Here is a 22,283-nt window from a genome sequence, read left to right on the forward strand (position 1 = left end):
AATAGAATGGAATGGAAATTCTCACAGCATCACATTTTTATTTAGAGAAGACAACCAACGAAAAAATAAATACATTTTGCAGATGGTCTGCCTCCGAATGGCCCTGATAAAAGCTGCTGTGCCTTGACTCTGGGCCAGTCACATTCCATTTCCAACTGCACAGACTTCAGAAGCATTAGCAGTAATTAAGAAGAGCCAAGCATAGTGATAAGCCAGATGTCTATAAAAGAAATATATGCTGCACTGATACAGATTTATTTTTTCTTTTACTTTTCAGTGGACTAACATGGTACACTCCTTATAAAAACATTTTTCAAGTCCTTCATTTATTCTTCCAATGTTGAGTCACTGAATCCCAGATAGGACTCTTGGCATCACTCATCCCAGCATGTCTACAGGACAGCACCAAAGACTTTATGTGTGGTCACCAAGCAGATACTGCTCTTTCAAATTGCCACATAAGTGTCTGAAGCACAGTTCTTAGGAATTCACTGTGATCTCACAAAAAGCATTGAGAACCACTGATCTAGTCCAACACCTTTTCATTCAAATAATTTCTCCAAGAATTGTGGCCCCCAGTCACCACCATTTGGCCTATACCACCTGTTTTCAAAAGATACGCAACCTTGACTTAAAAGCCTCCACAGGACGAGAACCGCCCATAGCCAGAAGCAATTTTCTTCAAACAGTGATATTCTACTATTAAGCAAGAAAGGATGCACAGATTTTGCTGTGGTAGAGGTCGGATAGGGGACTTCGATCATTTTGTGTCATCTCCCTCTTTGTACCATATATAACCCAGTGCTCACTTGTGCAGCTCACTGAAAGATTAGTTGGCTCATTCAGACAGGCAAGGGTAGACTCCTAAGGCGTTTAAGTGATTTGGGGCAGGATGATCATCTGTCTCCTCCCTGCCCACATTTAACTGTTCCACGGCCCCTGTCTGTGCTACGGCTGAGCATGCTGGGGAAGTGAGAAAAACGAGGAGCCGAGTTCCTTCCACCATGACAGGGAGTGTCTCCTCTCCCTCAGTCTTCAGTGGTTTAAAGGAAGTTGTCACAAAGGGAACCAATCCCATTGATGTCCAGGATCTTTCTTATTCAGCCTAAAGCTCAGTGTTTCAAACAGTAGGGAAATTAAACAATAAAGCTTTGCAGGAAGCTAATAAATCATTGTGTATCTATGCTCAGATGGTTGTAAGGAGCATGACAAACTTGAAACAGCCTGCAAATTTCTAAAATTAAACAGTTCTTGGTGTTACAGAGGTCAGCCATCTGTTCAAATGTTCATGTTTTAGTTAATATAACTCTTCTTCTTCCACTCTTGTCTCCTGACTCAAGCATACTCCCTAGGAAGATGAGAGTACGAATCCCTAGGAGAGAATATGGCTGAAGTCACCACAACTAGCCAGCCCTCCTCTTCCCCAGAGAACTGCCCACATAAAGCATGTTTGTGCTTAGGTCAGACTATGGAGGCAAACAAGAAAAGTGGTGGAAAGAACAGTGTATTATCCAGGTCTTCCAGGAGCACCAAAGCTTGCAGAGAGCCAGGATTTCTGGTGATATTTGCAAGAGAATTTGTCAGGTTCTGAAAGCTGCACGCAACATCCCTGGCTTGCCAGGAGACCTCTGGACCTCTGGCCAGAGGAGCACTTCAGCATTCAGCTTTAAACTGCCATCTCATGACAGGAAGAAAGTGAAATATGACTGCTCTCAACAGATTTCATATGCATTTGTAGTAGAACTGCTTGCTTTATAAACATTTGGAATTACTTGGAGTTATTCAGCAAGCAAGGCCAGTCCCAGGCTGAAGCTGGGTTTATAGAGCAAGAAATGGGTTCCAAGTTGTGTATGGTATGAGATGTGATGCAAAACAACCAAATTCTGCTGTTTGACACCCTTTCACAGTCTGGGTTATTCTGTCCTCTCCTCTATTCCTAGTAATAAAAGGAGGAACAAAAACCCATGAGTTCTGACAAAGGTGAAGAATGAGTGGGACAGGAAGACAGAGGCCAAACAAGCACTTTCAGGAAGAAACCAAATCTGGGCAGGGGAAAAGCCAAAGTTAAAAAGATATGGAAGTGGCTGACTGAGAATAGGTTGCTCTTCTGCAACCATCAACCTGCTTAAAAATATGTCTTCAAGCAAACTGGCCAATGCATTTCAGATACGGGTAGCTGTGGTCCATCAGGACATCTGGCATGAAGGAAAAGAAAAAATATGCATCTTTAAACCTTTGGCTTTAGGCTGAGAATGGTGTCCTCAAAGGAGACAAAGCAACACGCCGCTTTATTTTGTATAATTTTAAACCAGCAGGAGTTGGAAGAGGTTTTGATAAAGACATTTGGATAAAATTCTGTACAATAGATATTGTGCCGAACTACCTACTGGGTTAAACTAAGCTGAATTTAGATGGAGAAAAGTATACTTACTTCTAAGTAAGCATACTTAGAAGTATACCATCTTGGTACAGGTGTGAATCCCTGGTATTGCACGTGGCTTAATTCAGGGGAATAACAGTGAATGAATTACTGGAAATATTGCCATTCATTGTTTTCTAACACCTCCAGTTTAAAGCTTAGTGAACGCTTCACAGCTTGACCTTTGGGATGAATGTAAAAGCTGTACTACAGTATGAAAACAAAATATTTTCCTCCTTTTTTCAAAAGTCAATAGGACCTGTACTATTTGAAGAATGGTAGCCTCAGGGAATCTGTTTCACTGCAAAGCCATTTAGGCAGCTGTCATTAGTTTAAAAGCTCATTTTTGTTTAATGACTGCTGTTTCACATACTCCCAATGCCATGTATTGTAACTGTCATCCCTAAACCTTAGATTTATGAAAGCATACAGCAGCAGCATTATACTCAGGAGTCTGCTGGTATTCCCATTTTTAAACCACTTCTTGCAAGTTTTGACTTGTATTTGGGCATAACAAATCCTGTGTTCTGCATGGGTGCTGTCATGGAGGTGGATGCTGTTCAGTTCCCCCAGGATGCCTGGCTGTCCAGGCAGAGACATCATCATCCCCAGCTGGGGCATCTTGCAGAGACTGGGAGAAGGATGCTTGAGATGCAATGAGAAATAAAATAAAACTTTTACATTTGTTTAGATATTCTTTATTATTATGGGAAGGATTCAGAAGGGGTGGAAAGCAAGATAAGGCCCACTCTCCTACTAAGTCACATTTTATCCAGGGTGCAGAGAAAACATGGTTGGAGTGGAACACTACCACAAAGTTGCTAAACATCTGGAAACAACTGAAGAACCAGATAACCTGCAAAACCAAACCCTTTTTCCTAGAGTCCCAGGCTATGATCTTTAAAATACACTGATTCATGAGGATATTCTGAAGTAATTTCCCAGGTACCACACAAAATGCATTATTTAGCACCTGTCTGCTGTGAAATTCCTTTTCCACCTGCTGTCTTCTATCACTTCTCCACTCAGCTACCACTTTACAGGTAAATTCACCTCCCACTATTTTTATAGTGGAGAACAGGGGCCATTCCATCCTCTTACCTCACTCTCTGACTGAAGAGCTGAGTCTATGAACTCTACTTGGTCAAACTTAAATAACCAACCAAAATGAAAGAAAAAAAGATCTTTTCTTCAGACTCAAAACAGTTAGAAAACATATGAAAACTCAGGGAAGGTATTCCTGGCATATTCTGAAACCAGTGTGCACAGATTTTACATTCTCAACTTTATATTTTCAGGCACTTGTATTAACATATCTATTTATTGTGCTCCTTGTTGCAGTGTTAAAATATTTCATTATCATTCAGAGAGAAGGTATGTTCACCTAGAAATAAAAGGATTTAAAACCAAGCTGCCTTAGTGATTGCAATATAAATTACTAGAACTAGATAATTAACTATTCTGACAAATAGGTAGTAATGGTAAATAACTAATGAGACATGACTTATACTCACAAGGATATGTCTTAATACTGATGTGCCACAAAATAATTTGGAGATGGTAAATACCTAAAATGAAATTTCCTCCCCAAATTATAAAAAGTAACATATTTCCTAAATTATTTTGCCTGTAGCATTTCATTGAATAAAATGACAAATTATATTCCCTTTGAAATTCAATGAAGGCCAAATACAATTTTTTGTGGAATGAAAAATTTTGTCATTTAATCCACTTCATTTTTACTGTAACAGATTTACTACACTCAATTTACTGATGAATTCAATATAGAGACAATGAAATCTTTGGCTTTAGGGTGTAAGATAGTCAGCCAGCAAGTACCAAGTAAAGAAAATCTCTCCCACCACTCCTGCACAAAATCAGGAACACAGCTACAGCTGAGACCTACAGCCCAGTCTTCTTCCAGCTCTCCAAACCTCTCTGCACTTGAATAGAACAAAGTTGTTTAGTCTGAAAAAGACCCAGAGTGATCATCTAGTCCAACTGCAGACCCCAATGCTTCTTTCCAGACAACAACAAAATCTAGACAAGGGACTGATGGCCATGTCTGCTTTTCCTGGGAATTCATGCTAGCTCTCTGGAAAGGAACAACTGGAATTTTGACTTCAAAGAGACCAGATTTTATGGCAGCTCATACCACAGGGGTGATATTTATAAATACCAAATGCACAGGGAGAAGGAAACACACCTGCCTGGCTTAGCTGAGATTCTCTTTATTCACACAAAAAGGTTTGCACCCCATCAGCCCAATTGATGCTCTGCTGGAACTTCACCAGAACACCGTGCAGGAGGAGAGCAATGCCTGGACATGACAGCAGATGTACAAGCAACACTTGGTGATGTTAGGGGAACTCCCCTCTCCCAAAAACTCCCAAACAGAGCCTGCCAAACAAAATCATTAACAAAGCAATGTGCATCCTATGTCAAAATTATCCATATATTTTGTTATAATAAAATTGGCACATTATGTTCCTCTACCATAAATGGTGTAACAGAGACCAGAGCTGACCAGCTGATTTCCACACCTGCTGCAACAGCTCATGGTCAGCAGGGAACAGGACTCTGCAAGAACCCGGCTGGAGACCTGCACTGGCAAACCCACAGCATCTTCTCCCCCATTCACTGCACACACTGTGCTGCCCACACTGAGCCGTGGAGCATCCAACCCTTACCACAGTTTCTTTTCTATTTAAGGTAGTAGTCAAGCAGTTATTGAATGTTATCCTGCATTCCTGCTAATTAAGGAGAAGGCTGCAAAACCCCTCTTATTAAATGCCTCCATTTCAAAAGAAGGCTTGATGGGAATGGAAATAGCTCCTTCTGTCTCTCTGTATGTTCATACTCACACAACTGCAGACCACACTCAACACAACCATGGTGCCTCCTGCTGCCTTTGGGTGCCATGGGTCAGTTACAGCAATTAAGCTGCTCACCAGCCAGGCTGTCCCAGGATACAGAGCCCAGGAGGATGCCCACATTGAGCCTCTCTCTCCATCACCCCTCCTTCCAAATGCTGAGGAAGGCCAGAAAGGCTCCTAGAAACACCCCCTCAGCAGACAGTGCTGCATTCCTAGCCCTGGAGCAGCCCCTATCCCAGTGAATCCTGGAGCTGAGAAGCCTAGGAGTGGCAATGCCCATTCTACTGAGTTCCCCAGAAAGGGAGCTGCATCCAAGCTGCTTACAGGAAATATCCCCTGGGCTACTGTCACTCTGCTATGCAATTCCTAGATCACCAAAGCAATGTAGTGAAGCAGTTTTTGCACCCACCATCTTTGCAAACCATGCTGACTTTTAGTGGTAACACCATTCAGACCCATTGCAAAGGAAGTTTTTTTGATCATCTTCATATTTGTCCCAGTAGAGGAAAATCATGCCTCATCTCACTGCATTCCCTTTTCAAGAAAGGCCGTGATTTTTTTTCTTCCCCTCTGGAAACACAGTGGTTGGCAGTCTATCCAGCCTGCAGGCATGCAGCTGGACAGACATGCTGTCTGTAGATATTTCTGACTGCATCCCTTAGCCAAGCTTAACCCTAGGATGCATGTTTATCTTTGCATTACCAGGGTACCAAGCTGCTGAAGGGTAATGAGAAGGAGCTGAGCAAGGTAAGAATCCACTCCAAGTTACCATTTTTTAAAATTAAGACTGGTGAGGCCTGATAAAAGGAGGATGTACAGAACTGCTGGTCAGGGCAGGTCTCATTTGCTTGAATTAGAAGTGTCCTCAAGGCTTCAGGTGAGTGAAACCCACTGCACTCCCTTGGTGACTGCCCAGGTAACTCCACTGGGCATTCCCAAACTTTGATCCCTCTTACACCAAAGCCCCCCACTTATGCCAAAACTTCTTCCAGCAAGTACCAAGTCTAGCTAACACAACAGAGGTCAAAGGAAAATTAAAAGTGTAATAGCTCACTGTAGAGGAGAAGGGGGGAAAAAAGTATCGAGTTCATGACTAATCTTTGCAGCTCTTGCCATAGACAGGATTTGTACAGACATGTTGATTTTTTTATAAAAATAGTAAATCGTATTACACCCATGCTGCAAGACCAAAGATTCACAACGATACCTTAATACAGCTTAAATAAAAATAGTACTACCTGAGTCAATCTGAGCATGATAATGCTTTGTAATCCCACACTCTTAGGGGATGAACAGTTGTATAGCAGTGAATCAACACGAGATACTTGCATTAGGAGCCATTCCTTTTTCATGCCATATAGCAATATCTCTACAAAATGGAGAAGGGAGGTGATGTTTGGGGGAGCACAGCACACAGTGGGGAAAACAGGCAATTGCAGAGCCCCACTATCTTCCAGCTTGGAAATCTCAGCTAACAGTTTACTTTTTTAAAAGGAAAGTCTGCTTTAGTTTTTCCCCATCACAGTAAAGAATAAAGGAAAATGTTTGAATTTTAAAAGTTTTTGAAAAGTGAGCAATCCCAAAGCCTGTGAGCACTCACACAGGAGATTCATTCATAAAAACAAACACAGCTGAACAGTAGTGTTGCACAGTCATTCTGGGCTTTTTTTCTTAACATCCTTGAATGAGCAAACAGTGAATACGGAAAGTAAATGTGCAGTGCAACATAGAAAGGTCTACAGAGAGGAGACATCAGTAAAACCTATTTATAAGAATGTAAAAGCTGAAAATTCAAAGAGCAATTTTTAAAGATGGTTAAGGAAAAAATTGGAAGGTTTGATCAAAGACACTTTAAACCATAATTAATTGGTTTAAAATTGTAACAAAGTATATTCAATTACTTTGTTACATAAGCTACTCACAAAAGGTACTTCATTTGCTATTGTGCTCTTCGTTTGTTCTTTTTTAAGAGACATTTTCTAGTTAATTGCACTTCCATCTCCCCTCCCTGTACCCACAGTATAGATATATGTATGGCAGACATGTGGCACTCACAGCCCTCTCCAGAGAGTAGGGAAAGGTAAAAGGAAAAGTTAACACAACTGAAAGGTCTTCCTTTCCCCAAGAGGACTTGAGTTTGAGTTCTGAAACAAGGCAGATTTTCAAGGCTGTAGTGCAGATGATGCCCAAGGGAAGGAGACAACAGCCTCAAATTCCTACTTATCTTGCCTGCTCCCTTCTCCTTCTCTGCCCTGTTCCTCAGCCTGGCACCGCTGCTGGGTTTTTTGATTCCTGCAGAGCCTGAATGCTCACAGGAAGGGTGATCCCATGGGACCCTGGATATGGGGATACAGGTAGGCTTAGAGAAGGCAGAGAAATGCTGACAAGGGCAATAGAGGCAGAGTCAAGCTGAAAGGCACCAGGACTCAAGGATGAGGAGATTTTGGTGAGTGGGGACATCCTAGTGATGACCAGAGCCAGGTCATGGGGACATGCCCATGGCCTTGCTCTGTGCACAGAACATACAGCATATTTCCAACACATTTCCCATCAGCAATGGCAAGAACATTCCCTGATTTCCATGTCTTGCCACAGGTGATCCTGAGATATGTTCAGAAACTCAACCCTCCAGTACTTCTTGCAACCTCCCATTCAAGGGGACCCTTCTTCCCACAAACACAAAGGCTGCAGAGGTTTTAACTCAGCTTTCAGTTTAAAAATATAATGTTTCTCAAAGCCAGTTAGGTAGGATGGATCCGTCAGTCTGGCTGTAAAAAGTTTCACTTTCATGCATCAAACACTCCAGCTTTGGACCAGAGAAGCAGGGAGCCCTATTCCAGACTCAGAGCCCCATGTCCATGTAAGCAGCAGGCAGTTTCTGAAATGATGTTCACACCATCGCATGTCCCATCCTCTGTCTTCCCTGGCCACGGGTCACAGGTGCTCATGTGCTCCTCCAGAACAGCACAGAGGTTACAGCAATGCCACCACCATGGCCCCTATGCAGCGCACCTGGGACAGAGGCAGCCCTCCTGACCACATCCCAGCTCCAACCTCCCAGCACAGCCACCCCAGCAGCACCCTGAAACATGCCAAGGCATGCTGACCCAGCTGCCCATTCAAGTGTCCAGGGTGGCCTTGATGGGTGCATGTCCCATCATGTGTCTGGCTCCCTGGTCTTCCCTGCCCAGAGCTGCTTATGTGCTTACAGGCAGAACACAGGTAAGCAGCTTGCTGCATCAGACCCTGTGGTATCCCGGCAGGAAAGCATCCAAATGTCAACTCCCCCTTGCTTACCACACCCTTCCATGGCCAGCACCCTCACCTCCAGATGTGTGTAGCTGGGGTAAAATTCAAGCTACCTTCAGGCATGCTCATACACATTTTAGTTTCATACTTTGTTCTGAAGCCATCCATGTGCCACTGGCCACATGTTACATTTTGGAACATGCCCATCAGACTCAGCACTGGTCTGCCTTCAAGTCTGTCTCTTACCACACGTTAAACATGAACTGATGCAGCTTGACCACTGTAAGGCTCCATACAGGAGCTGTTATGATCTGGAGATGTACCTTCTTCTGGTATGGATCATAGGAATTCCCAAACTGAAATCATAGACACACCAGAACTTGAAAACAGGAGGAATACAGACCACTGATGCATCAAAAAATGTGATTTACAGGTCACCAAACAATGCTAATCTCTGTTAGCAAAAGTGCATCAGGAGCCCAAGCTCCAAGGAAAGACCAGAGGAACTTTTCAAAGCACTATCCAAGAAAAAGACATATTAACCAAACAGTCTAGAGTATCAACAAGTGGTTTTTTACTCATACCATGTTCAGGTGTTACCTGAAACAAGAAAACAAGAAAATCCAATTTTAAGTACAATTTAAAGAGACAGTTTAAAATTACCTGGATTTTGCACACATGGTATTACTGTCATCCAACCCATACTCCTTTCTGTCCTCAGAAAAAGAATTTTGTTTCATTTTTCAACCTCTCAAGAAAGAGCCACTGAATATTCAGGTCCCAATGCAGAAATTAGCAATACAAACCATGCAGGTTTACAATACAGATCCCATCCTAGCTCCAGGGCTGGGGAAGAGGAGGGATTCATCAGCCACTGCATACAAAAGCGTTCTGGTGAAAGGCACATGAGATTAAAGATTTGGGCTAGTAAAACTCAAGTTTTAGGAACATAAGCCTCAATACAGAAAATAAGGATAAAACAGTTTACTAAGTAAGGGATGTTTTTACTGATGAAAGAGGGAGCTGATAAGATATACGTTTAAGGAGTGTTAAGTAAGCCCCTTATAAGTACAAAGTAACCGTTTTCTAGCACAATGAACTCATATTTAGGTTGACAAACACACCAAACTCCATCATCCTCCCCTGCCCTGAGAAATTATCAGTGCAGATGACTACATTTCACTGTAGGGATACTTCAAATCAGCCTGGGACCATGTGTATCAAAAGGCATCTGATCTATGGGAAATACACAGATTTGGAAGGCAGAGAAGTCCATTAGAGGTTTGGGGCACTCCGCCATGGTTCATTAGTCAGTCTGAACACACAAGAGCTCTAATAGCTTGTATCCTGTGCACTAGGGAAATGCAACGAAGGAATGAACTTCCTGAGGAATTAATGGGTAATTATATAATTTGGTTAATCTCATGGGAAAGAAAACTAGAATTGAAAAAGGAAATAGAGTATGTATTTCTCTAGAAACAACAAAAACAAACAGCAAAGGGTGTTACAGAGCAGAGTATCAGCTGGCAGCATTGGCAAGACCAGTTCCAGCAGAGGAAAAGAAATTGCACTGATTGACAGGAGCATTTTGCACCTGCAATGGCACCAGTTGGCAGTTCTTAGCGGTCTCATCCTCCTGCAGCTCTTGACTGATTTAATGTTTCACTTACTCACAAATAAGAACCTAATGAAGTGCATAAAAATGAAATACATGGGTGCCTTGGGTGCAGGCAGAACAAAATCAGTCACATGTGGCAGAGATTAGCATGGAACTCTGTGGAAGTTGCATTCCTTTAGATTAACACCTTGGACAGAACAGAGGGGAAAAAAATCCTAAGGTTTCTTTCTGACACAAAAAACACAGCCCCAGTGAGATGTGTAGGCTTTTAGTAAAAAATGCAATGTAATTTGTACAGATTTTCCCTAAAGTCAAGTATTTTTTAAAATGTAACAGTTCACATATCCAATCTCAGGAAATTATTTTTAGTGCAAAGGTTATTATTAAGTGCAAATCTTACCATTTTGACAACAAACCCCTGCTTAAAGATTAGCCCTGCCAGCTTTAAAATTAAAGCACATCATTAACTCAGCAAAATGCAAGCTTCTGCACTCAATGCAGAACAAAAAACAAAGCTTGTATTTTCTATTTCTCATTTAGTTTTACTATTACTAAATTAAGGAGTGACTTGAAAGAAGCAGGGTCTGCAAAGTACTCACCACCTATTTTGGAATCTCTTCAGAGAAAATCCACAGGACTCAGTTACCTGGAAGGGAAGACACAAACCAAACATGGTTTACATTACAGCTTTTCTCTAAGTGACAATCTTGGCCTCTCCAGTAAAAGCTACTGTTCCCAAGTTAAAAACAAAACAGAACAAAAACAAACAAACAAACAAAAAACCACCACCACCAACAAGAAAAAACCCAGAAATAGTCCAAACATGCAAAAACCCCTGCACCAGTTCTCACCCTGCAATGGGAAACAGCTTTGTTTTGTATTTGCATTTTATTATTTGTCCTGAAATATGAAATATTTCTATATTGAAAAATGCACAGATTTGTCTTGAATTCAGACAGCAAATTCTTCTGACATTCAATAATCTGTTGAAATCACCCTTCTTAATTTAAATAATTTTTTGTAAAAAATCATCTTTCAAAATAAGTAAGTATCAAGTTCAGATTCAGAAGGTTTGCTTGGCTTATACCACAGAATACACCAAGATGTAAAAACTGGAGCAAAATAAGCGAAAAAATACAAAAGCCAGTTCCAAGTTTACTGCAGCCACTAAGTGTTGCTCTGAAAGGTTAGAAATCACTTTTTTTTCACTGAGCATGTTTCTCAAGGAAAAAGAATATAATAATTAGCATCCCATAAGCATCTGTCAGCTGTGAATGCTGAGGGTTCATTAGCCTTTAAGGAGTCAGAGATAAGAGCACCAGGAGCAAGGTTCACCTTCTCCTGTGATTCCTAATCTCTCAAAATCTGTGGATTAGAAAATCGAAAGCAAGTGACTTGCTCTGACTGCCTCTCACAGAGCTGACCATGATTTTCCTCCACCACCAAGGCCAAGCTCAGCTGGGAAGAATTCATCTTCTCCAACCCAATACACCAATTTCTTTCCTGCCAGATCCCTGTCTAACCCAGTAACCCTGTAACTTCTGCAAACAAAAGCCCACTGTGTTTAGGTGCCTCCAGCCCACACCTAGCACCCACACGTGCAGCCCTCCTGACCAATGCCAAACACCAGCCACAGACATCCAGACAAAGCCTCCCAACAGTCTCATTTGGCACTTCACCATCCCTACAAGCAGGAGTTCCTGCTTTTTTTTTTTCCACTCACATTCATTTCCACTGGTCCTTACCCCTACAGACACAGGGTTTCATATTTCTCCCCTTACAGCAAGCTGCTGCTGTTTGCTGACACTGTAAACTCCTCGTGCCAATCCTACACCTTCTCTCCAGACCAAACACCCTTATTCCTTCCCATCTTTCCTCTTGAGTCCTGTTATTTAGATCCTTACTGGCCTTTTTCATGTTTTTACATCTTCCCTCAGGTGCAGTGCTTCATGCAGGCTTTACTACTCCAGCAATGCCAAAGCACCAGGAGATCCCATCACTGGACGCAAAGTCCCCCCCAATGGAAGCATGTGTCTGCTGGTGTTGGGTCAGGATGATGCTGCAGAAGCAATGTATGACCCACCATGACCCCACAACACTTTTCAGTGGAGGTCCTTCAGCCACCCCTGAGTATTCTGTACAGCCAACCCAGTCACCAGAGATAAATGCAAGCCCACACTAAAGCCTTTTGGTGGGAATGATGGACCCTCCAAGGTCATCTTCTGATTCTGTCCAAATCTACTTGAAAATCAAATAACTTTTTCCCCCCAAGTACTTGTAATATCCCCTAGTTTGGTGCTGCTTGTTGAGTCTGAACCAGCATTTTATCAAATGCATCAGTAACAATAATCCATGCCATAGGGTCCACTTCTGGAAATTCTCACCCAACACTACCTCTGAGCTTTATCACACATAGAAGCTAAGTCTGGATCATGACCAGCACACCTACCTTGCACTATCCATAAGTTTCAACCAAATTCTTTTCCTTATTTTTTTTCTATGAATATCAAAACATCACCAAAAACTTAAGTAGGATTGGACTAGATCATATAATCTGCTCTTTTTCTATCTACAGGACCTGTTAGCCTTCTCCAGAGAATAATTAGGATGTCTGACATTGTTTGTTCCAAACTAACCCATGCTGACTGTTACTCAGCACCCAGAAGATGACTAGTTTGGAAATAATTTATTAATTTCCAGAAAAACACTGTAATAAAAGTAAGAGTGTCTGCACTGCCATTCCATCTCCTCCTTTTAAAAAAATTAGTACTATATATTTTGGTTTTTGATTGTTATGGTAACCTCACAAATTCTGCACAGGTTTTCAGAAGTAAACATCAAGAAGAAAAGAAGTCAAGCAGCCAGCAGAAATACAGCTCCTTCTACAAATCACAAGAACAAAACAAGTGTCACAGAGGTGAGGTTAGGGTATCCTGCCCTGACATGGGGTCACCAGTCATCCCCTGAAGGTGTCCTCTCCCCTGATTACTGGGGAGTGATGCTGGTTGAATGTCTTGTACTGAAGACCAACCTTCCCACATGCATCTTCCCATCATCTGGGGAGCAGTTTCAAACAAACTTCCCTAAGGGCCAAAGAGCCTAGAAGGAAAAATAATGGCAAAGAGAAAACCCCTTAAGTGTGTGCCCCCTAAATGACTGTGTTCTTATTTTATCCTGGTAGCTTCCCTCATCAGTGCAGGTTTTAATTGCACCAGTCTTCTGCTCCCAGGAAGTAAATTCCAATATATTTTCTGTTACCATAAAACTTTCTGTTACTCTTGAGATCCCTGGGCAGGTACTCATAAATGCTGCAGCCTGGCAACAACAAAAACATTTAAGCAAATCATTTTAGATTCAACATCTTTTTATGATAAAAACTTCGTATCCTTATCTTACAGAGTGATGGATGTTATTTCTTTAAGCTGCAAAACAAATGAACACCAATGGAAAAACAAGATAAGGACTGAATTTGGTCCATGGCAAAATAGGAAACTCAATCCACAAACTCTTTTAATTTCTCTTCTGTGTTGCTGCTACAAAATTGTTGTACTTTCTCCATCCAACAAACCAAATAGTGCAATATTATTTGGCCATATTTATATGCTCAAAGTGAATGGAATTTCACAGTCCAGATGCTGGATTTTGGCATTCTAAAAGACTTTCAGGGATGTCTGAAATCATATAAAACCTTTGTTCCAACTTGCAGGAGTAGAGGGTAATTGGATAGCACACATTAATTTCTATGTTTACAGTCCACACAGTATTCAAATTCACTGACAATTAAAAGTATGCTATAAATGAATTAGCAGAATAAACTCATGGCAGAAATTCAATTACAAAGCAGAATTAAAGGAAGAGATGTCAGAAACTTTTGGAAGCTGGGCAGGAAGAGGCGAGTGCATCAGTCTACTATTTTCAGAGCTGCTAGCAAAAAGCTTAAGAAGAAGACTGCTCCAAATAATCATGTGAAAAGATTCTCCTTACAAAAAGAGCTTAATTGAGAGGCTTGAGAAACCAAGGTGACACATTATTTTTTCAGAACACATTTTGATCTGACAGGGGTAAAACTCCCTCGGAGGGGTCAGATATCACCCACCCCTGCCTGCCCCACAGGCATTGCAGCTCCACCATGTCCTGCAGAATCCTTGGACAGGCCTTGGCTTGTACCAAAGGCACTGCAGACACATTTACTTTTCTTTTGTCTTGTTTTTCAAAGTGATTTTAACCCCATTCCTTTACTTTGAGTCATAGGTATTACATTTTAAGCAGATTTCTTTCTACTGAATGGAGAAGCCTCAAGTGCTGTGGTCACTTTTCTTCCTATATTGTAGTATTTCACCCTGCCCTGTTCTAGTCTCCATTTGCTCCCCTTTGGGTGATACTATCCTTCATCAATCTTGATGCCAATTACCAATAAAACCCTCCCACACCTCCAAGGTTCAGCTTTCATAGCTGTATTAAGACAAATCAATACTGTTATTAACATTGCCATGTTTGTGGATGGCGTGACCTGCCTGCAAACGCTGCATGCAGCAGTGGAGATACTGCCAGGACTACATTAAGTCTCTGCACTCCCTTATTTGTGATTTCTTTTTCAAGCAGACCCTGCTATTTTATAAATTTGGGGTGGGTTTTTTTATCTTTTTCTTGCAAATGCAAACTGATGAAGGCTTGTAGGACACAGTTTTGCAGTTCCCTTCACATGTGGGTAGCAATACTCCATGGACATTCAAGAACAATGACCATTGTAGGATCCTTACAACTGAACTGTTCTATTCTACTCTAACTTTCCTCCAGTCTCCCCCAGCTGGCTCACTGGTCTCTCACTATTGCACCTCAGCTTTGGTGATTTTCTGCACATGCTTCTGGATGCATCCAGACAGCACATACAGCCATGCCAACACTTTTCCTGGCTGACCAGCAGCTCTGGAGTATGTCCATCAACCCCTTCCTCTAATGCACAGTCTCTTCCCACTCACGTCTCACCCCCTTCTCCTCCCCATCTTTCACACCAGGCCCATAAGCCACCATGCCTGGAGCCCACCTCGGCAGGATTCAACCCCCGATGCCAGGAAATTAATTCCCTGGCAGAAGCAGAGGCCTCTAGGCCCATACATTCCAGCAGAGCTGTTGGTCAGTTCACTCAGGCCACCAAAGGACAGTCACTACCCAAGAGCGCTGCAAACCTGACTCAAGAGAGCCCAGATGCCATTGCAGCCCAGCACAGGCTGCTGGGCAGGTATTCCAGCCCTTCCTGACCTCCAGGATGCTACAGTTAGGGAATTAGACACTGGCTAATGTAAAAGCTAATTCAAGTGTTCTTCTCTGTTCAGCCTGCTGTGGCTGCAGTGCAGAAACACCTCGGACTGTGCATCACCAGAGAGGCTGGTACTGCTGAGCAAGATTGATGCTGTGCATAAACTGCTGCCCTCCTTTTTCTGCCTCAGATTTCTGTAGTGGCACCTCTCCCATTACCATTTCACCCAAGCAGTGTGCTTGCAACACCCTCAGTAACTACAATAATAGTAATAATACCAGAGCATGGAGGCAACACCAAGCACTGACAGTATCAGGAAACAGCAACAGGGAGACGTTCAAAACATTCTTCGAGGCCATGGATTGCTTATTTGGAACACCTTCTACACCTATTGACTGAACAGCTTCAACAGGCTCCCAGGCTGCTTTGATTTCACATGCTGTAAAGCAGCCTGCATTTTTAGCAGGGTGTCCAACTCCTGCCAGCTCTCTGCCTCCAGGGTTTCCCTTCTGCAATTTACTTAGACAACCTTTTAATATGAGTTTTTGCAACCTGAAGCCTGTTGCTGTACCACTGGTACTTACATCTGTTCACAAAGTCACCCTGACACTGCTTGATGAATATAACCTGCAGCAGTGAAGTGAATGCAAAGCCAGGTCCACCCCTAAGCAGGGAAAAAACCCCAAAGAATTGTAGAGGCAGAATCATAGAATTGTTTGGCTTAGAACGCACCTTTAAAGGTGATACAGCCCAACAACCCTGCAATGCACAGGGACATCTTCAACTAGATCAGGCTGCTCAGAACACCTTCCAATGTCACCATGAATGATCCCAGGGATGGGGCATCAATCACCTCTCTGAGAAACCTGTGTCTGTGATTCACCACTCCCACAGTAAAAAACTTGTTCCTTACATCTAGTCTAAGGCAACTTTCCTTTGGTTTAGAACCATTACCCCATATTGTACCATCAAAAAACCAAACAAAAATCAAAACAATTCAATTCCAAAAACCCAAAACAAACCAACAAATAAAACCTCCCAAAACAAACAGACCATAACCCAGTTTAAACAAAGGAGAGTGGGTCTGCTGGGTGTTGCAGGGATAGTGGTATAATCTCTGCCCTGCTTTCCTTCAGTTGCCCTTGGCAATCAGTCTATCAGGTAAGTCAACAAGTCCTTGAGAGCACAAGATATTCACCTGGGAGCTTAAATTAAACTCTCAAGTGAGCAAAAGACCAACATCTTTCTCTGGAAGTCTGTGACTTCCGCTCCTGCCCAAGCAGGAACATCACACCTTAGCTGTGAGACATCAGAGTTGGGCTCACAGAAGTCACAGATATCCTACCAAATGACCACATCTATTGCCTTAGATTTTTCCTGTGGGATTTTAGAAAATGCTCTATGCTGCCCTGTATATGTTCATAGCATATCTGTTCTGCTGAAGCTCTCCTTATAGCACAGAAACACTTGGAGCAGATTCCAAAATGGTAGGACCTACTCTAGTAGCTTAGGTCTGCAGTGACTAATTGTTGTTCCACACCTCTAAAACCCCCATTCTGAGAATTCCCAAAGATTTATTTACTGAACACAGTTGCAACTGGTAGTTAAACCATTGACAGCCTGAAGCCTTCTGTACAAGAGTCTTATCTCTGACTGATATTATCATAACAAGCAGTGATCCCTGCCAGATTCAGGGAGACAGCAGGGAAATCAACAGAAGCCTAAAGAAGCTTGTGCAAAGGAGAAACCTGAATGCCAACCAGGCCTTTCAGGAAACACATAATGGGCTGCTCTGTAACAGATTCATCTCAGTGGAGGCAGAAGAAATTCCCCCAACCCCAATTTCCAGGTTGCATTTCTGCATTATATATCAGTTTTGGCTCCCATTCCTCCTGACTTCCCTTACTGAATCAAAGAGTTGTTTAGATGCTGGTTTTTTTTTCCCCAAGAAGACTATTGACAAATGCCACATACTGCCTGGTCTGACTTGCACACTAGCAATCAGCCTTCAGCTAAACACGGTACAGGCAGCTGGGGACAGAACAGTGCCAGTTATTTATCCTATTTCCTCTTAAACTTTTTTCCAATACAATTAACTAAATTGTGCAATTACACATTCATTGGCCAGGAAGTTTCTCTCTTCCCCTTTTTAGCCTCCTTTTGAGTTGCATTTCCCTGCTTCACAGGATGCTCTAAACTAAACATTACATTCAAGTTACACAATAAAGATTTGGGAGTGATAGAATGAATGAGGAAGGTCATGGGAAGGGAGTTATCTGCTAAAATAAGATTTGCTAAGCAGCTACACAGGACCTAGTGTCAACTGCCTTTTATTACAGCAAAATGCAATTTATATTAGCTAAGATACCAGATGGAGGGACATAAGAGATCAATAGTTGAAATAGTTCAAAAACTTTCCAAGGACTGAATAAAACCTCAATTAATTCAAAACCCAAATTATAGTGATATAAGCTGTTATGCCAGCGCCAAGGTGCCTCACATAACCTTAATCCTCTCTGCATATTGAGGGTCTTTTATGCTACATAAAACCACACTCCAGCTACAGAATATGCAGCTGCATTTAAATTAAGTTTATCACAAACCAGTGCTTCTGGGCAAATCATTTATTAATTTAAAAAAAACTACACACTCTCATCTTTGTAAGGGGAAAACCACCTTGGATGCGAAGCAAAAACCAGATACTCCAGTGTCTTGTTAACCTCCAGAGAGCTGGAAAATCAACATTAACTGCAAAACTTCCAGCACACATCAATCACAGTGTCAGAGGCTGTAAAATATCAACCTCAGGTGACAAAGATTTTTCTAAGCTGAGGGGTCTTCCCTGTTCTGCCAGGACAGGCTGCCACTTCCTCACAGGCAGCCCTCCTGCAGCTCATAATTTCCCTTGGCACAGTCTGTCCCAGCACACCAGGGTGCATGCAGATGGGTTCAGCCAGCAGCAGGGCTCTCTGGAACACAGCTGGGCAAACCCCTCCTCAGGAGCCACAGGGACACCAGGGTAACAATGCTGGAAGCTCCCTCATCTTTTTACTCGGTGGGAGCCACGGCCTGTGAGAACCCAAGCTCCTGGAGAAGTCTGACAGTGACCATCTTGATGTCTTTGAGACCTGTCACCATTGCTACTCCAGTCAGGGAATTTTCCCTCTCCTTTCACCCACTTGTGGCTGCCAGTTAAGAAATGGCTTTAAATGGAGGCTGATATCACGAGCAGGAGCCTGGCACCTCTATGGCTAGATGTGGGCAGTGGGGTGAGATGGGGTGCAGAGGAGACAAGCAGTGACAAACTGGCACCCTGCAAGCCCCACAGCACACAGCCACAGGCTGTGGAGACACAGGACCTGGCACAGGGATGCCACGGTCACAGACAGAGAAGGCAGTGCTGGCTGGCACTGAGTAGCTCAGCCTATGGCACTGCTCTGCCCCAGCACCTGCACATCTTCCTCAGGCCCCGCTGCCTTCGAACACCAGGCACGACACAGGAATGTGCTGGTGTGGAAAGCCACAGGCACAGCGTTAAACTCCTTGTGGTACTCACGTGCCACAGTCTTTCTGTCTAAGGCTACTCCACCTCAAGGCACACTTCACAAGCCCCAGAGGAGCAATTAATATTCAATAGTCAGCCTGGACTTTTGCAGGCATACACCTTAAGGACATCAAAACTTCCACCAAGATGTTTTTGCAATACTTTCCTTAAACTGAGCAATCAGTGCAGAGCATTTTTGTTAGAAATGTGTCTTCCCACTAAGGATTAAAAGCCATCAAACCCATTAGTGATACATAGAAGACACCAGTACCAGCAGTGGGCATCAAACATCTGAAAACAAAGCTCAGCACAGCTAATTCAAAATGTCCCAAAACAAATGGGAATAGCCAACACCTGGCTGCAAAGACCCTGGTGCTCAGAAGGTGATGGCTCAGCCAAATCTGAGGAAGATCATCCTTGAATGTGTCCTGCAACAAATCAAAGCTCTGAAAATGGCCAGCAAGTGCACCTTCATTTCCAAACTGTGCATTCTGAATTACACCCATAAAAGCAAACATTCAGTAAATTCAACTTTTTCTGGTGCTATCAGTTCAGAACAGTGTGCCTTACTTAAGGGACAGGACTTCTGGGAAGCTACAGCATGCACCATATAAAAAGCCTGCCCAACAGCCCCCAGCAGGGGCCACAAAAGACACAGTCAAACACCAGAAGACCTGAGAGAAGAGAAATCACAGTTGGTGTGACTGAACAGACCAGATCTGGCAAACCCCATGTATAGCAAGACATTTTGTTAGAAGAGAGACAGGGAGATCCCCACCTGTGACAGGCTCAGCTATTGAAGCCATCCCCCACTCTGGACAGTCCAGTGGTACCTTGGCAGGTGTCAGCAATGGAATTTTCCCCTGCAAAGATTCCTGTCTTCTTTGTGACTGGTAAAGAAGCATTGCTGGAGTCACAGATTATTCAGCCTGAAACTGCAAGCTGCTTTGGAGGGCTGTTCCATCTGAACAGGGCAAGACGGATTCTTTGCTCCCTTGCAAATCCCACCAGGTCAGAAGGCTTCCCATGGGGACAAACCTGGCTGGGAAATTCAGCCTGCAGGTTCAGGGAATCCGTAAGAAAATAGGAGATAAGGGCTAGAGAATGAATTAAAGTGTGATTTTTCCTATCTCCTGAGACAAACACAGCTCTTTGTAACAGAGCTTTAGGGCCAGATTTAGGAATGAATGCCATTTTAAGAAGCGTGACACCAGCAGAACAGAAAGTTGAGGCTGCAGTCTACAGAGCTGAATCTCATTTATTTTCAGACCATTACCACTGCTTCAATTACCCTCAGCTGGAATGAAATCTAATTTCCATTTTAAAAAATTATCTTTTGATGCATCTTCTGACAACCGTAGAAGAAACCCTGACTGGTCTTGGCAGAGCTGCTGCTCCTGGGACAAGGCTGGCATGGAAGATCACAGCACCTCAGGCTCACATGGTGTTCCCTGGGAGGACAGGCATGAGCAGTGACCAGACTCTAGACATCCAGAGAAGGGGCTTCAGACATCACTGAGGGTGCAGCACCCAGTGAACCATCCCCAGCTGACAAGCAGAGGAACCACCTGAAATGAAAAGGTCTTCCACAACTGATTTCAGCCCATTTGTTTCATATCAAGCCTAAGCCAAGGGAAATAATTTGCCATGGTATTTGGGGAAATTTGGCTTCTTACATCAGGGGTGGTCTTGGTCTGCCATCCTCCACCTGGATGCAACCATCCAGGGTTCACTGCACAAAGCCACCAGAGAGGCGGGATACAAGCATGTGCTCATTCCCGTTTAAGTGGTTCTGACTTTCAGAAACACATGTGATTCTGCAATTGTCAAATATCTTGTTTTCAACCCATGTTTTATTTGGCATAAGTGCCTCCTTTAATAAACTCTGACACACAGGAGCACCCATTTTCTGGAAAGCCTTCCAGAAACAAAGCTGACATACATGAGCTCAAGAGCAATAAAACTCAGCGCAGCAAAAATCGTGGTGACTAACCATGGAGGGCTTTATACTGATCCCACTTTCTTTCCCCCTGCCCCTGTACAGTGACTCCAGCTCTCTCAGTACAAGAGCTGTAGGAGGATGGACACCACGGTGGTGCCACACAGGGATACTGACTGTTGAAAAAGAACCTTGAATTGGATAGAAACTAGAAGGAAAAGCAGACGCCCCAGCTTGTTCCAGGACAGCCCTTTGATCACTCTGCAGATGATGAAAGGCCTGTGACACCCACTGGCCAGGCAGCTCCTGCCAGGCCCCTGCTCCCAAGCCTAGGCTTCAAGCTGCTGCCTTCCCTTCAGCTCTGGCAAGGGACATACTGGGTTTTCAAGCATCTTCTAACATACTGAACAGGTGTTGCTTCTAGGCCCTTTCCTAAGCACTGTGAAGTTCGGTTGCTTTTTAATTTTTGAACACACGTTTCATAACCAAAGTTGGTGCTAATGGTTATGCACCCACAACATCTTTCCATGGAACTCCCACTCTCCTCTCACACACTAGGCAGCTTTCATGCAGCAACCCCAAACTGCCCTACAAAGAAATTTCCCTCAGATAAGTTTTAAGAAAGAGAAAGTGATTTATTTGGTGAAACAAAATTTGCCTGCTAAATTAAAAAAAAAAAAAAGCTTTATTTAAGAGAAAAAGGAAAGGATACCCTGCATATGCTTTGACAGTGACTATCTGCATTGTGACCAGACCAAAGAGCTTTCTCCCCTCACACAGTGGGCAAGCTGCCAAGAACAGAGCATCCTGCGCATAATGCCCTTTTGAAAGAAAAAAAGGAACCTGAAAAAAAATTCCTGCTACCTCCGAGCAAGGAAAAGCTCCTTTCTGCACAGCGAGGCCAGGCTGTGCGGAGCAGAGGTGAATGAGAAGCGTGGAAGGCTGGCGAGGACGGCTTGCAGCGCGCCCACGCGCTGCTCCCAGCCCCCTCAAGGCATTTCTTTTCCTCCCTCCTCCCACCGCCGCCCCCGACTATTCTAAAATGACTTTGCATGAGCCACACGCCAACTTCTAAGCGCAAGGCACCATGTATTTCCTTATTCCATGCCCAAGCTATACCATCCATCACATTTTTATTTTCAAAAGACTACAAGAATCTGGAGTTTACACACAAGGGACACACAAGTGTACATGCTCTCACTCCCAGACAATTTGTGTGAAATGCTTCTTGCACTTCCATTGCTGGGAAGTACGTGCCCGAAGCAGGTATGCTGCATGGTTGGGGAATCAAAAACAAACCCCTTTGCCACTCTGACTTGTCCACCGGCTAATTCATTATGATAAACCCATTGTCCAAAACAAAAACATGATTTAATTGCTA

At 43.2% G+C, this 22,283-nt stretch overlaps 1 protein-coding gene across 6 annotated transcripts in view; it reads right to left on the reverse strand.

Moving 5' to 3' along the window:
* The window catches only part of HPCAL1 (hippocalcin like 1), a 180,956-nt gene that overhangs the window by 37,690 nt on the left and 120,983 nt on the right, over positions 1–22,283 (reverse strand). For 5 of the 6 annotated variants that reach the window (XM_077782427.2, XM_021525417.4, XM_021525415.4 and 2 more), the window contains one exon: positions 10,762–10,808. The exons of the other annotated variant lie outside the window; for it this stretch is intronic. The gene's annotated coding sequence lies outside the window, so the exon portion shown is untranslated. The remainder of the gene's footprint in view (positions 1–10,761; positions 10,809–22,283) is intronic. 6 annotated transcript variants of the gene reach the window in all.

Source organism: Lonchura striata, chromosome 3, assembly GCF_050655825.1.
Source record: "Lonchura striata isolate lonStrDom1 chromosome 3, ASM5065582v1, whole genome shotgun sequence".
In the NCBI taxonomy this organism is placed as follows: Eukaryota; Metazoa; Chordata; class Aves; order Passeriformes; family Estrildidae; genus Lonchura; species Lonchura striata.